This window comes from Coffea eugenioides, unplaced genomic scaffold (genome assembly GCF_003713205.1).
Source record: "Coffea eugenioides isolate CCC68of unplaced genomic scaffold, Ceug_1.0 ScVebR1_892;HRSCAF=1647, whole genome shotgun sequence".
NCBI lineage: Eukaryota > Viridiplantae > Streptophyta > Magnoliopsida > Gentianales > Rubiaceae > Coffea > Coffea eugenioides.
Genome location: NW_020864770.1, coordinates 1 through 13,227, shown reverse-complemented (window position 1 = coordinate 13,227; position 13,227 = coordinate 1). Strand labels below are relative to the sequence as shown.

Here is a 13,227-nt window from a genome sequence, read left to right as displayed (position 1 = left end):
GCCCAAGCATGCTTAACTTCGGAGTTCTGATGGGATCCGGTGCATTAGTGCTGGTATGATCGCACCCGCCATGTTCCTTTCGCATTATTCTTTTAAACTACCCCGTCCTGCGAAGCAGTGTGGCTTTTCTAGACCGAAATTCATTTTAAGCGTCAATTCAAGCATTTTCCTATTATCCTTTTATTTATTTGCTTTCATATTTTTTTTTTGTTATTGATTTGCCCCCCGTTTTTTTCCATCATCCCGCAACTCTAAATTATCATGAAATCAATCCTTCACGCTTGCGCTGATACATTTGCGCCGACAAATTTGAGCGACGATCCGGGCTTTGATCGAGCCGTGTCGTTCCTGATTTGTCTCGCGCCTTCAGATCCGCCTTCATGCTTCGAGAAGAAGCAAAATATAAAGCAATCGTTCCGAAGGACCTAAATTACTACAGGATAAAGAACGAATAGAAAATTTGAATTTCGAAACAAAAAAAAGAGGGGTGCAACAAGAGGAATTCCCAGGGGTCACCCATCCTAGTACTACTCTCGCCCAAGCATGCTTAACTTCGGAGTTCTGATGGGATCCGGTGCATTAGTGCTGGTATGATCGCACCCGCCATGTTCCTTTCGCTTTATTCTTTTAAACTACCCCGTCCTGCGAAGCAGCGTGGCTTTTCTAGACCGAAATTCATTTTAAGCGTCAAATTTGAGAGCATTTTCCTCCTTACCTTTTATTTTAATTACTTTTATATTTTTTTTGTTATTGATTTGCACCTGTTTTTTTCCATCGTTCCCGCAACTCTAAATTTATCATGAAATAATCCTTCACGCTTGCGGTGATACATTTCGCCGACAAAATTTGAGCGACGATCCGGGCTTTGATCAGCCGTAACCGTTCCTAATTGTCTCGCGCCTTCAGATCCTCCATTCACGCTTTGACAAGAAAGCAGGCAAAATTTTTAAAGGCAATCGTTCCGAGGACCTAAATTAACTGACAGGATAAAGAACGAATAGAAAATTTGAATTTCGAAACAAAAAAGAGGGGGGGTGCAACAAGAGGAATTCCCAGGGGGGGTCACCCATATGCCTAGTACTAACTCTCGCCCAAGCATGCCTTAACTTGCGGCAGTTCTATGGGATCCGGTGCATTAAGTGCTGTATGATTCGTACCCGCCATGTTCCTTTCGCTTTAATTCTTTAAAACTAACCCCGCCCACGCGAAGCAGTGTGGCTTTTTCTAGACCGGAATCATTTAAGCGTCAATGAAGCATTTTCCTCTTATTCCTTTTATTTATTTACTTTATATTTTTTTTGTTATTGATTTGCACCTGTTTTTTCCATCATCCCGCAAAAACTCTAAATTATCATGAAATCAAATCCTTCAAACGCTGCGGTGATACATTTTGCGGCCGAAAAATTTGAGCGACGATCCGGGCTTTGATCGAGTCGTACCGTTCCTAATTTGTCTCGCGCCTTCAGATCCTCCTTCACGCTTTGACAAGAAGCAAAATATTAAGCAATCGTTCCGAAGGACCTAAATTACTACAGGATAAAGAACGAATAGAAAATTTGAATTTCGAAACAAAAAAAAGAGGGGTGCAACAAGAGGAATTCCCAGGGGTCACCCATCCTAGTACTACTCTCGCCCAAGCATGCTTAACTTCGGAGTTCTGATGGGATCCGGTGCATTAGTGCTGGTATGATCGCACCCGCCATGTTCCTTTCGCTTTATTCATTTAAACTACCCCGTCCTGCGAAGCAGCGTGGCTTTTCTAGACCGAAATTCATTTTAAGCGTCAATTCAAGCATTTTTCTCTTATCCTTTTATTTATTTGCTTTCATATTTTTTTTTGTTATTGATTTGCACCCTGTTTTTTTCCCTCATCGCGCAACAATAAATTGTCATGAAATCAATCCATCACGCTAGCGCCGATACATTTGCGCCGACAAATTTGAGCGATGATCCTGGCTTTGATCGAGCCGTCCCGTTCCTGAATTCTCTCGCGCCTTCAGATCCGCCTTCATGCTTCGAGAAGAAGCAAAATATAAAGCAATCGTTCCGAAGGACCTAAATTACTACAGGATAAAGAACGAATAGAAAATTTGAATTTCGAAACAAAAAAGAGAGGGGTGCAACAAGAGGAATTCCCAAGGGGTCACCCATCCTAATACTGCTCACGCCCAAGCACGCTTAACTTCGGAGTTCTGATGGGATACGGTGCATTAGTGCTGGTATGATCGCACCCACAACGTTCCTTTCGCTTTATTCTTTTAAACTACCCCGTCCAGCGAAGCAGTGTGGCTTTTCTAGACCGGAATTCATTTTAAGCGTCAATTGAAGCATTTTCCTCTTATCCATTTATTTATTTACTTTATACTTTTTTTGTTATTGATTTGCACCCTATTTTTTTCCATCATCCCGCAACTCTAAATTATCATGAAATCAATCCTTCACGCTTGCGCTGATACATTTGCGCCGACAAATTTGAGCGACGATCCGGGCTTTGATCGAGCCGTACCGTTCCTGATTTGTCTCGCGCCTTCAGATCCTCCTTCACGCTTCGACAAGAAGCAAAATATTAAGCAATCGTTCCGACGGAGCTAAATTACTACAGGATAAAGAACGAATAGGAAATTTGGATTTCGAAACAAAAAAGAGAGGGGTGCAACACGAGGACTTCCCAGGGGGTCACCAATCCAAATACTACTCTCGCCCAAACACGCTTAATTTCGAAGTTCTGATGGGATCCGGTGCATTAGTGCTGGTATGATCGCACCCGCCATATTTCTTTCGCTTTATTCTTTTAAACTACCCCGTCCAGCGAAGCAGTGTGGCTTTTCTAGACCGGAATTCATTTTAAGCGTCAATTGAAGCATTTTCCTCTTATCCTTTTATTTATTTACTTTATATTTTTTTTGTTATTGATTTGCACCCTATTTTTTTCCATCATCCCGCAACTCTAAATTATCATGAAATCAATCCTTCACGCTTGCGCTGATACATTTGCGCCGACAAATTTGAGCGACGATCCGGGCTTTGATCGAGCCGTACCATTCCTGATTTGTCTCGCGCCTCAAGATCCTCCTTCACGCTTCAAAGAAAGCAAAATATTAGCAATCGTTCCGACGGAGCTAAAAATTACTACAGGATAAAAACGAATAGGAAATTTGGATTTCGAAACAAAAAAAGAGAGGGGTGCAGACACGAGGAACTTCCCAGGGGGTCACCAATCAGTACTACTCTCGCCCAAAACACGCTTAAGTTTCGAAGTTCTGATGGGAATCCGGTGCATTAGTGCTCGGTATGATCGCACCCGCCATAAATCATTTCGCTTTACTTCTTTTAAACTACCCGCCAGCGAAGCAGTGTGGCTTTTCTAGACCGGAATTCATTTTAAAGCGCAAATTGAAGCATTTTCCTCTTATCACTTTTTATTTATTTACTTTATAATTTTTTGTTAATTGATATTTGCACCCTGTTTTTTTCCAATCATCTCGCAACTCTAAATTATCCATGAAAACAATCTTCAAACGCTGCGGTGATACAGTTGCAGCCGAAAATTGAGCGACGATGCCCCGGGGGCCCCCCCCCTTTTTTTTTTTTGGAGATTCCGAGTTTTTTTCCCCCGGTTAAACCGTCCTATTTGTCCGCGCCTTCAGATCTCTTCACAGCCTTTGACAAGAAGCAAAATATTAAGCAACTCGTTCACGAAGGACCTAAAATTACTACAGGAATAAAGAACGAATAGAAAATTTTGAATTTCGAAACAAAAAAAAAAAGGGGGTGCAACAAGAGGAATTCGCCAAGGGGTCACCCATCCCTAGTACTCTACCTCGCAGCCCAAGCATGCTTACATTCGGAAGTTCTGATGGGGAATCCCGGTGCATTAGTGCTGGTATGATCGCACCCGCCATGTTCCTTTCGCTTTATTCTTTTAAACTACCCCGTCCTGCGAAGCAGTGTAGCTTTTCTAGACCGAAATTCATTTTAAGCGTCAATTCAAGCATTTTTCTCTTATCCTTTTATTTATTTGCTTTCATATTTTTTTTTGTTATTGATTTGCACCCTGTTTTTTTCCCTCATCGCGCAACAATAAATTGTCATGAAATCAATCCATCACGCTAGCGCCGATACATTTGCGCCGACAAATTTGAGCGATGATCCTGGCTTTGATCGAGCCGTCCCGTTCCTGAATTCTCTCGCGCCTTCAGATCCGCCTTCATGCTTCGAGAAGAAGCAAAATATAAAGCAATCGTTCCGAAGGACCTAAATTACTACAGGATAAAGAACGAATAGAAAATTTGAATTTCGAAACAAAAAAGAGAGGGGTGCAACAAGAGGAATTCCCAAGGGGTCACCCATCCTAATACTGCTCACGCCCAAGCACGCTTAACTTCGGAGTTCTGATGGGATACGGTGCATTAGTGCTGGTATGATCGCACCCACAACGTTCCTTTCGCTTTATTCTTTTAAACTACCCCGTCCAGCGAAGCAGTGTGGCTTTTCTAGACCGGAATTCATTTTAAGCGTCAATTGAAGCATTTTCCTCTTATCCATTTATTTATTTACTTTATACTTTTTTTGTTATTGATTTGCACCCTATTTTTTTCCATCATCCCGCAACTCTAAATTATCATGAAATCAATCCTTCACGCTTGCGCTGATACATTTGCGCCGACAAATTTGAGCGACGATCCGGGCTTTGATCGAGCCGTACCGTTCCTGATTTGTCTCGCGCCTTCAGATCCTCCTTCACGCTTCGACAAGAAGCAAAATATTAAGCAATCGTTCCGACGGAGCTAAATTACTACAGGATAAAGAACGAATAGGAAATTTGGATTTCGAAACAAAAAAGAGAGGGGTGCAACACGAGGACTTCCCAGGGGGTCACCAATCCAAATACTACTCTCGCCCAAACACGCTTAATTTCGAAGTTCTGATGGGATCCGGTGCATTAGTGCTGGTATGATCGCACCCGCCATATTTCTTTCGCTTTATTCTTTTAAACTACCCCGTCCAGCGAAGCAGTGTGGCTTTTCTAGACCGGAATTCATTTTAAGCGTCAATTGAAGCATTTTCCTCTTATCCTTTTATTTATTTACTTTATATTTTTTTTGTTATTGATTTGCACCCTATTTTTTTCCATCATCCCGCAACTCTAAATTATCATGAAATCAATCCTTCACGCTTGCGCTGATACATTTGCGCCGACAAATTTGAGCGACGATCCGGGCTTTGATCGAGCCGTACCGTTCCTGATTTGTCTCGCGCCTTCAGATCCTCCTTCACGCTTCGACAAGAAACAAAATATTAAGCAATCGTTCCGACGGAGCTAAATTACTACAGGATAAAGAACGAATAGGAAATTTGGATTTCGAAACAAAAAAGAGAGGGGTGCAACACGAGGACTTCCCAGGGGGTCACCAATCCAAGTACTACTCTCGCCCAAACACGCTTAATTTCGAAGTTCTGATGGGATCCGGTGCATTAGTGCTGGTATGATCGCACCCGCCATATTTCTTTCGCTTTATTCTTTTAAACTACCCCGTCCAGCGAAGCAGTGTGGCTTTTCTAGACCGGAATTCATTTTAAGCGTCAATTGAAGCATTTTCCTCTTATCCTTTTATTTATTTACTTTATATTTTTTTTGTTATTGATTTGCACCCTGTTTTTTTCCATCATCCCGCAACTCTAAATTATCATGAAATCAATCCTTCACGCTTGCGGTGATACATTTGCGCCGAAAAATTTGAGCGACGATCCGGGCTTTGATCGAGCCGTACCGTTCCTAATTTGTCTCGCGCCTTCAGATCCTCCTTCACGCTTTGACAAGAAGCAAAATATTAAGCAATCGTTCCGAAGGACCTAAATTACTACAGGATAAAGAACGAATAGAAAATTTGAATTTCGAAACAAAAAAAAGAGGGGTGCAACAAGAGGAATTCCCAGGGGTCACCCATCCTAGTACTACTCTCGCCCAAGCATGCTTAACTTCGGAGTTCTGATGGGATCCGTGCATTAGTGCTGGTATGATCGCACCCGCCATGTTCCTTTCGCTTTATTCTTTTAAACTACCCCGTCCTGCGAAGCAGTGTGGCTTTTCTAGACCGAAATTCATTTAAGCGTCAATTGAAGCATTTTCCTCTTATCCTTTTATTTATTTACTTTATATTTTTTTTTGTTATTGATTTGCACCCTGTTTTTTTCCATCATCCCGCAACTCTAAATTATCATGAAATCAATCCTTCACGCTTGCGGTGATACATTTGCGCCGACAAATTTGAGCGACGATCCGGGCTTTGATCGAGCCGTACCGTTCCTAATTTGTCTCGCGCCTTCAGATCCTCCTTCACGCTTTGACAAGAAGCAAAATATTAAGCAATCGTTCCGAAGGACCTAAATTACTACAGGATAAAGAACGAATAGAAAATTTGAATTTCGAAACAAAAAAGAGGGGGGTGCAACAAGAGGAATTCCCAGGGGGTCACCCATCCTAGTACTACTCTCGCCCAAGCATGCTTAACTTCGGAGTTCTGATGGGATCCGGTGCATTAGTGCTGGTATGATCGTACCCGCCATGTTCCTTTCGCTTTATTCTTTTAAACTACCCCGCCCAGCGAAGCAGTGTGGCTTTTCTAGACCGGAATTCATTTTAAGCGTCAATTGAAGCATTTTCCTCTTATCCTTTTATTTATTTACTTTATATTTTTTTTGTTATTGATTTGCACCCTGTTTTTTTCCATCATCCCGCAACTCTAAATTATCATGAAATCAATCCTTCACGCTTGCGGTGATACATTTGCGCCGACAAATTTGAGCGACGATCCGGGCTTTGATCGAGCCGTACCGTTCCTGATTTGTCTCGCGCCTTCAGATCCTCCTTCACGCTTCGACAAGAAGCAAAATATTAAGCAATCGTTCCGACGGAGCTAAATTACTACAGGATAAAGAACGAATAGAAAATTTGAATTTCGAAACAAAAAAGAGAGGGGTGCAACAAGAGGAATTCCCAGGGGGTCACCCATCCTAGTACTACTCTCGCCCAATCGCATGCTTTAACTTCGGAGTTCTGATGGGATCCGGTGCATTAGTGCTGGATGATCGCACGACCGCCATGTTCCTTTCGCTTTATTCTTTTAAACTACCCCGTCCTGCGAAGCAGTGTGGCTTTTCTAGACCGGAATTCATTTTAAGCGTCAATTGAAGCAGTTTTTCCTCTTATCCTTTTATTTATTTACTTTATATTTTTTTTTTGTTATTGATTTGCACCCTGTTTTTTTCATCATCCCGCAACTCTAAATTATCATAAAATCAATCCTTCACGCTTGCGGTGATACATTTGCGCCGAAAAATTTGAGCGACGATCCGGGCTTTGATCGAGCCGTACCGTTCCTGATTTGTCTCGCGCCTTCAGATCCTCCTTCACGCTTCGACAAGAAGCAAAATATTAAGCAATCGTTCCGACGGAGCTAAATTACTACAGGATAAAGAACGAATAGGAAATTTGGATTTCGAAACAAAAAAGAGAGGGGTGCAACACGAGGAATTCCCAGGGGGTCACCCATCCTAGTACTACTCTCGCCCAAAGCATGGCTAAACTCGGATCTGATGAATCCGGTGCATTAAGTCTGGTAATGATCGTACCGCCATGTCCTTTCGCTTTAATTCTTTTAAACTACCCCGTCCTGCGAAAGCAGTGTGGCTTTCTAAGACCGAAATTCATTTTTTAAGCGTCAATTCAAGCATTTTCCTATTATCTTTTTATTTAATTTGCTTTCATATTTTTTTTTTGTTATCTGATATGGCCCCCTGTTTTTTTCCCATCATCCCGCAACTCTAATATCATGAAATCAAATCCTTACGGCTGCGCTGAATACATTTCGCCGAACAAATGAGCGACGATCCGGGCTTGATCGAGCCGTACCGTTCCTGATTTGTCTCGCGCCTTCAGATCCGCCTTCATGCTTCGAGAAGAAGCAAAATATAAAGCAATCGTTCCGAAGGACCTAAATTACTACAGGATAAAGAACGAATAGAAAATTTGAATTTCGAAACAAAAAAGAGAGGGGTGCAACAAGAGGAATTCCCAGGGGGTCACCCATCCTAGTACTACTCTCGCCCAAGCAATGCTCTAACTTCGGAGTTCTGATGGGATTCCGGTGCATTATGTGTGGTTAGACGCACCCGCCATGTTCCTCTCGCTTTATTCTTTTAACTACCCCGCGTCCTGCGACAGCAGTGTGGCTTTTCTAAGACCGGAAATTCATTTAAAAACTGTCAATTGAAGCATTTTCCTATTATCCTTTTACTTTATTTTGCTTCATATTTTTTTTTTGTTATTGATTTTGCCCCCTATTTTTTTCCATCATTCCCGCAACTCTAAATTATCATGAATCAATCCACGTTGCGGATACATTTTGCGCCGACAACATTTGAGCGACGATCGGGCTTTGATCGAGCCCGTACCGTTCCTGATTCTGTCTCACGCCTTCAGATCCTCCTTTCACGCTTCGACAAAAGCAAAATATTAAGCATCGTTCCGACGGGAGTAAATTACTACAGGATAACAGAACGAATAGGAAATTTGGCGGATTTCGAAACAAAAAGAGAGGGGTGCAACACGAGGACTTCCCAGGGTCCACCAATCCAGTACTATCTCGGCGCCAAACCGCTTAATTTCGAAGTTCTTATGGGGATCCGGTGCATTAAGTGCTGATATGATCGCACCCGCCATATCCATTTCGCTTTTATTCTTTTAACTACCCTCGTCTGCGAAGCATGTTGGCTTTCTAGACCGAAAATTCATTTTTAAGCGTCAATTTCAAGCATTTTCCTATTATCCTTATTTATTGCTTCATATTTTTTTTTGTTATTGATTTGCCCCCTGTTTTTTTTCATCATCCCGCAACTCTAAATTATCATGAAATCAATCCTTCACGCTTGCGGCTGATACATTTTCGCCGACTAAATTTGAGCGACGAATCCAGGGCTTTTGATCGAGCCGTACCGTTCCTGATTTGTCTCACGCCTTCAGATCCTCCTTCACGCTTCGACAAGAAGCAAAATATTAAGCAATCGTTCCGACGGAGCTAAATTACTACAGGATATAGAACGAATAGGAAATTTGGATTTCGAAACAAAAAAGAGAGGGGTGCAACACGAGGACTTCCCAGGGGGTCACCAATCCAAGTACTACTCTCGCCCAAACACGCTTAATTTCGAAGTTCTGATGGGATCCGGTGCATTAGTGCTGGTATGATCGCACCCGCCATATTCCTTTCGCTTTATTCTTTTAAACTACCCCGTCCTGCGAAGCAGTGTGGCTTTTCTAGACCGAAATTCATTTTAAGCGTCAATTCAAGCATTTTCCTATTATCCTTTTATTTATTTGCTTTCATATTTTTTTTTGTTATTGATTTGCCCCCTGTTTTTTTCCATCATCCCGCAACTCTAAATTGTCATGAAATCAATCCTTCACGCTTGCGCTGATACATTTGCGCCGACAAATTTGAGCGACGATCCGGGCTTTGATCGAGCCGTACCGTTCCTGATTTGTCTCGCGCCTTCAGATCCTCCTTCACGCTTCGACACGAAGCAAAATATTAAGCAATCGTTCCGACGGAGCTAAATTACTACAGGATAAAGAACGAATAGGAAATTTGGATTTCGAAACAAAAAAGAGAGGGGTGCATCACGAGGACTTCCCAGGGGGTCACCCATCCTAATACTGCTTACGCCCAAGCACGCTTAACTTCGGAGTTCTGATGGGATACGGTGCATTAGTGCTGGTATGATCGCACCCATAACGTTCCTTTCGCTTTATTCTTTTAAACTACCCCGTCCAGCGAAGCAGTGTGGCTTTTCTGGACCGGAATTCATTTTAAGCGTCAATTGAAGCATTTTCCTCTTATCCTTTTATTTATTTACTTTATATTTTTTTTGTTATTGATTTGCACCTTGTTTTTTTCCATCATCCCGCAACTCTAAATTATCATGAAATCAATCCTTCACGCTTGCGGTGATACATTTGCGCCGACAAATTTGAGCGACGATCCGGGCTTTGATCGAGCCGTACCGTTCCTGATTTGTCTCACGCCTTCAGATCCTCCTTCACGCTTCGACAAGAAGCAAAATATTAAGCAATCGTTCCGACGGAGCTAAATTACTACAGGATAAAGAACGAATAGGAAATTTGGATTTCGAAACAAAAAAGAGAGGGGTGCAACACGAGGACTTCCCAGGGGGTCACCAATCCAAGTACTACTCTCGCCCAAACACGCTTAATTTCGAAGTTCTGATGGGATCCGGTGCATTAGTGCTGGTATGATCGCACCCGCCATATTCCTTTCGCTTTATTCTTTTAAACTACCCCGTCCTGCGAAGCAGTGTGGCTTTTCTAGACCGAAATTCATTTTAAGCGTCAATTCAAGCATTTTCCTCTTATCCTTTTATTTATTTGCTTTCATATATTTTTTTTTGTTATTGATTGCCCCTGTTTTTTTCCATCATCCCGCAACTCTAATTATCATGAAATCAATCCTTCACGGCTTGCTTGACTTGATACATTTGCGCCGACAAATCTTGAGCGACGATCCAGGGCTTTGATCGAGCCGTACGTTCCTGATTTGTCTCGCGCCTTACAGATCCTCTTCACGCTTCGACACGAAGCAAAATATTAAGCAATCGTTCCGACGGAGCTAAATTACTACAGGATAAAGAACGAATAGGAAATTTGGATTTCGAAACAAAAAAGAGAGGGGTGCATCACGAGGACTTCCCAGGGGGTCACCCATCCTAATACTGCTTACGCCCAAGCACGCTTAACTTCGGAGTTCTGATGGGATACGGTGCATTAGTGCTGGTATGATCGCACCCATAACGTTCCTTTCGCTTTATTCTTTTAAACTACCCCGTCCAGCGAAGCAGTGTGGCTTTTCTGGACCGGAATTCATTTTAAGCGTCAATTGAAGCATTTTCCTCTTATCCTTTTATTTATTTACTTTATATTTTTTTTGTTATTGATTTGCACCCTGTTTTTTTCCATCATCCCGCAACTCTAAATTATCATGAAATCAATCCTTCACGCTTGCGGTGATACATTTGCGTCGACAAATTTGATCGAGCCGTACCGTTCCTGATTTGTCTCGCGCCTTCAGATCCTCCTTCACGCTTCGACAAGAAGCAAAATATTAAGCAATCGTTCCGACGGAGCTAAATTACTACAGGATAAAGAACGAATAGGAAATTTGGATTTCGAAACAAAAAAAAGAGGGGTGCAACAAGAAGAATTCCCAGGGGGTCACCCATCCTAGTACTACTCTCGCCCAAGCATGCTTAACTTCGGAGTTCTGATGGGATCCGGTGCATTAGTGCTGGTATGATCGTACCCGCCATGTTCCTTTCACTTTATTCTTTTAAACTACCCCGTCCTGCGAAGCAGTGTGGCTTTTCTAGACCGAAATTCATTTTAAGCGTCAATTCAAGCATTTTTCTCTTACCCTTTTGTTTATTTGCTTTCATATTTTTTTTTGTTATTGATTTGCACCCTGTTTTTTTCCCTCATCGCGCAACAATAAATTGTCATCAAATCAATCCATCACGCTAGCGCTGATACATTTGCGCCGACAAATTTGAGCGATGATCCGGGCTTTGATCGAGCCGTACCGTTCCTGAATTCTCTCGCGCCTTCAGATCCGCCTTCATCCTTCGAGAAGAAGCAAAATATAAAGCAATCGTTCCGAAGGACCTAAATTACTACAGGATAAAGAACGAATAGAAAATTTGAATTCCGAAGCAAAAAAGAGAGGGGTGCAACAAGAACAATTCCCAAGGGATCACCCATCCTAATACTGCTCACGCCCAAGCACGCTTAACTTCGGAGTTCTGATGGGATACGGTGCATTAGTGCTGGTATGATCTCACCCACAACGTTCCTTTCACTTTATTCTTTTAAACTACCCCGTCCAGCGAAGCAGTGTGGCTTTTCTAGACCGGAATTCATTTTAAGCGTCAATTGAAGCATTTTCCTCTTATCCTTTTATTTATTTACTTTATATTTTTTTTTGTTATTGATTTGCACCCTGTTTTTTTCCATCTTCCCGCAACTCTAAATTATCATGAAATCAATCCTTCACGCTTGCGGTGATACATTTGCGCCGACAAATTTGAGCGACGATCCGGGCTTTGATCGAGCCGTACCGTTCCTGATTTGTCTCGCGCCTTCAGATCCTCCTTCACGCTTTGACAAGAAGCAAAATATTAAGCAATCGTTCCGAAGGACCTAAATTACTACAGGATAAAGAACGAATAGAAAATTTGAATTTCGAAACAAAAAAGAGGGGGGTGCAACAAGAGGAATTCCCAGGGGGTCACCCATCCTAGTACTACTCTCGCCCAAGCATGCTTAACTTCGGAGTTCTGATGGGATCCGGTGCATTAGTGCTGGTATGATCGTACCCGCCATGTTCCTTTCGCTTTATTCTTTTAAACTACCCCGTCCTGCGAAGCAGTGTGGCTTTTCTAGACCGAAATTCATTTTAAGCGTCAATTCAAGCATTTTCCTATTATCCTTTTATTTATTTGCTTTCATATTTTTTTTTGTTATTGATTTGCCCCCCATTTTTTTCCATCATCCCGCAACTCTAAATTATCATGAAATCAATCCTTCACACTTGCGCTGATACATTTGCGCCGACAAATTTGAGCGACGATTCGGGTTTTGATCGAGCCGTACCGTTCCTGATTTGTCTCGCGCCTTCAGATCCGCCTTCATGCTTCGAGAAGAAGCAAAATATAAAGCAATCGTTCCGAAGGACCTAAATTACTACAGGATAAAGAACGAATAGAAATTTTGAATTTCGAAACAAAAAAGAGAGGGGTGCAACAAGAGGATCCTTCCCAGGGGGTCACCACTCCCTAGTACTACTCTCGCCAAGCATGCTTAACTTTCGGAGTTCTGCATGGGATCCGGTTGCGTTAGTGCTGTCTATGATCGCACCCGCCATGTTCCTTTCACTTTATTCTTGTAAACTACCCCGTCCAGCGAAGCAGTGTGGCTTTTCTAGACCGGAATTCATTTTAAGCGTCAATTGAAGCATTTTCCTCTTATCCTTTTATTTATTTAATTTATATTTTTTTTTGTTATTGATTTGCACCCTGTTTTTTTCCATCTTCCCGGAACTCTAAATTATCGTGAAATCAATCCTTCACGCTTGCGGTGATACATTTGCGCCGACAAAT

General features: G+C 42.2%; 15 non-coding genes and 3 pseudogenes across 15 annotated transcripts; all 18 read right to left on the bottom strand.

Moving 5' to 3' along the window:
• Positions 1-484: 484 nt before the first annotated feature.
• On the bottom strand, positions 485-602 carry LOC113759063. Its single transcript, XR_003466963.1, has one exon. It is a non-coding gene; the product is annotated as a 5S ribosomal RNA (ribosomal RNA).
• A 978-nt stretch (positions 603-1,580) lies between these two features.
• On the bottom strand, positions 1,581-1,698 carry LOC113759051. The gene has a single exon (XR_003466952.1). It is a non-coding gene; the product is annotated as a 5S ribosomal RNA (ribosomal RNA).
• A 416-nt stretch (positions 1,699-2,114) lies between these two features.
• On the bottom strand, positions 2,115-2,233 carry LOC113759056. Its single transcript, XR_003466957.1, has one exon. It is a non-coding gene; the product is annotated as a 5S ribosomal RNA (ribosomal RNA).
• Positions 2,234-2,647: 414 nt separating this feature from the next.
• LOC113759061 lies at positions 2,648-2,766 on the bottom strand. Its single transcript, XR_003466961.1, has one exon. It is a non-coding gene; the product is annotated as a 5S ribosomal RNA (ribosomal RNA).
• Positions 2,767-4,313: 1,547 nt separating this feature from the next.
• LOC113759055 lies at positions 4,314-4,432 on the bottom strand. The gene has a single exon (XR_003466956.1). It is a non-coding gene; the product is annotated as a 5S ribosomal RNA (ribosomal RNA).
• Positions 4,433-4,846: 414 nt separating this feature from the next.
• LOC113759060 lies at positions 4,847-4,965 on the bottom strand. The gene has a single exon (XR_003466960.1). It is a non-coding gene; the product is annotated as a 5S ribosomal RNA (ribosomal RNA).
• A 414-nt stretch (positions 4,966-5,379) lies between these two features.
• Positions 5,380-5,498, bottom strand: LOC113759054. The gene has a single exon (XR_003466955.1). It is a non-coding gene; the product is annotated as a 5S ribosomal RNA (ribosomal RNA).
• Positions 5,499-5,912: 414 nt separating this feature from the next.
• LOC113759062 lies at positions 5,913-6,029 on the bottom strand. The gene has a single exon (XR_003466962.1). It is a non-coding gene; the product is annotated as a 5S ribosomal RNA (ribosomal RNA).
• Positions 6,030-6,443: 414 nt separating this feature from the next.
• On the bottom strand, positions 6,444-6,562 carry LOC113759068. The gene has a single exon (XR_003466965.1). It is a non-coding gene; the product is annotated as a 5S ribosomal RNA (ribosomal RNA).
• Positions 6,563-6,976: 414 nt separating this feature from the next.
• On the bottom strand, positions 6,977-7,097 carry LOC113759065 (annotated as a pseudogene).
• A 956-nt stretch (positions 7,098-8,053) lies between these two features.
• LOC113759066 lies at positions 8,054-8,174 on the bottom strand (annotated as a pseudogene).
• A 962-nt stretch (positions 8,175-9,136) lies between these two features.
• On the bottom strand, positions 9,137-9,255 carry LOC113759053. Its single transcript, XR_003466954.1, has one exon. It is a non-coding gene; the product is annotated as a 5S ribosomal RNA (ribosomal RNA).
• A 416-nt stretch (positions 9,256-9,671) lies between these two features.
• On the bottom strand, positions 9,672-9,790 carry LOC113759059. Its single transcript, XR_003466959.1, has one exon. It is a non-coding gene; the product is annotated as a 5S ribosomal RNA (ribosomal RNA).
• A 414-nt stretch (positions 9,791-10,204) lies between these two features.
• Positions 10,205-10,323, bottom strand: LOC113759052. Its single transcript, XR_003466953.1, has one exon. It is a non-coding gene; the product is annotated as a 5S ribosomal RNA (ribosomal RNA).
• A 421-nt stretch (positions 10,324-10,744) lies between these two features.
• Positions 10,745-10,863, bottom strand: LOC113759057. The gene has a single exon (XR_003466958.1). It is a non-coding gene; the product is annotated as a 5S ribosomal RNA (ribosomal RNA).
• Positions 10,864-11,258: 395 nt separating this feature from the next.
• LOC113759069 lies at positions 11,259-11,377 on the bottom strand. Its single transcript, XR_003466966.1, has one exon. It is a non-coding gene; the product is annotated as a 5S ribosomal RNA (ribosomal RNA).
• A 416-nt stretch (positions 11,378-11,793) lies between these two features.
• LOC113759064 lies at positions 11,794-11,912 on the bottom strand (annotated as a pseudogene).
• A 415-nt stretch (positions 11,913-12,327) lies between these two features.
• LOC113759067 lies at positions 12,328-12,446 on the bottom strand. Its single transcript, XR_003466964.1, has one exon. It is a non-coding gene; the product is annotated as a 5S ribosomal RNA (ribosomal RNA).
• Between the last annotated feature and the right edge of the window lie 781 nt (positions 12,447-13,227).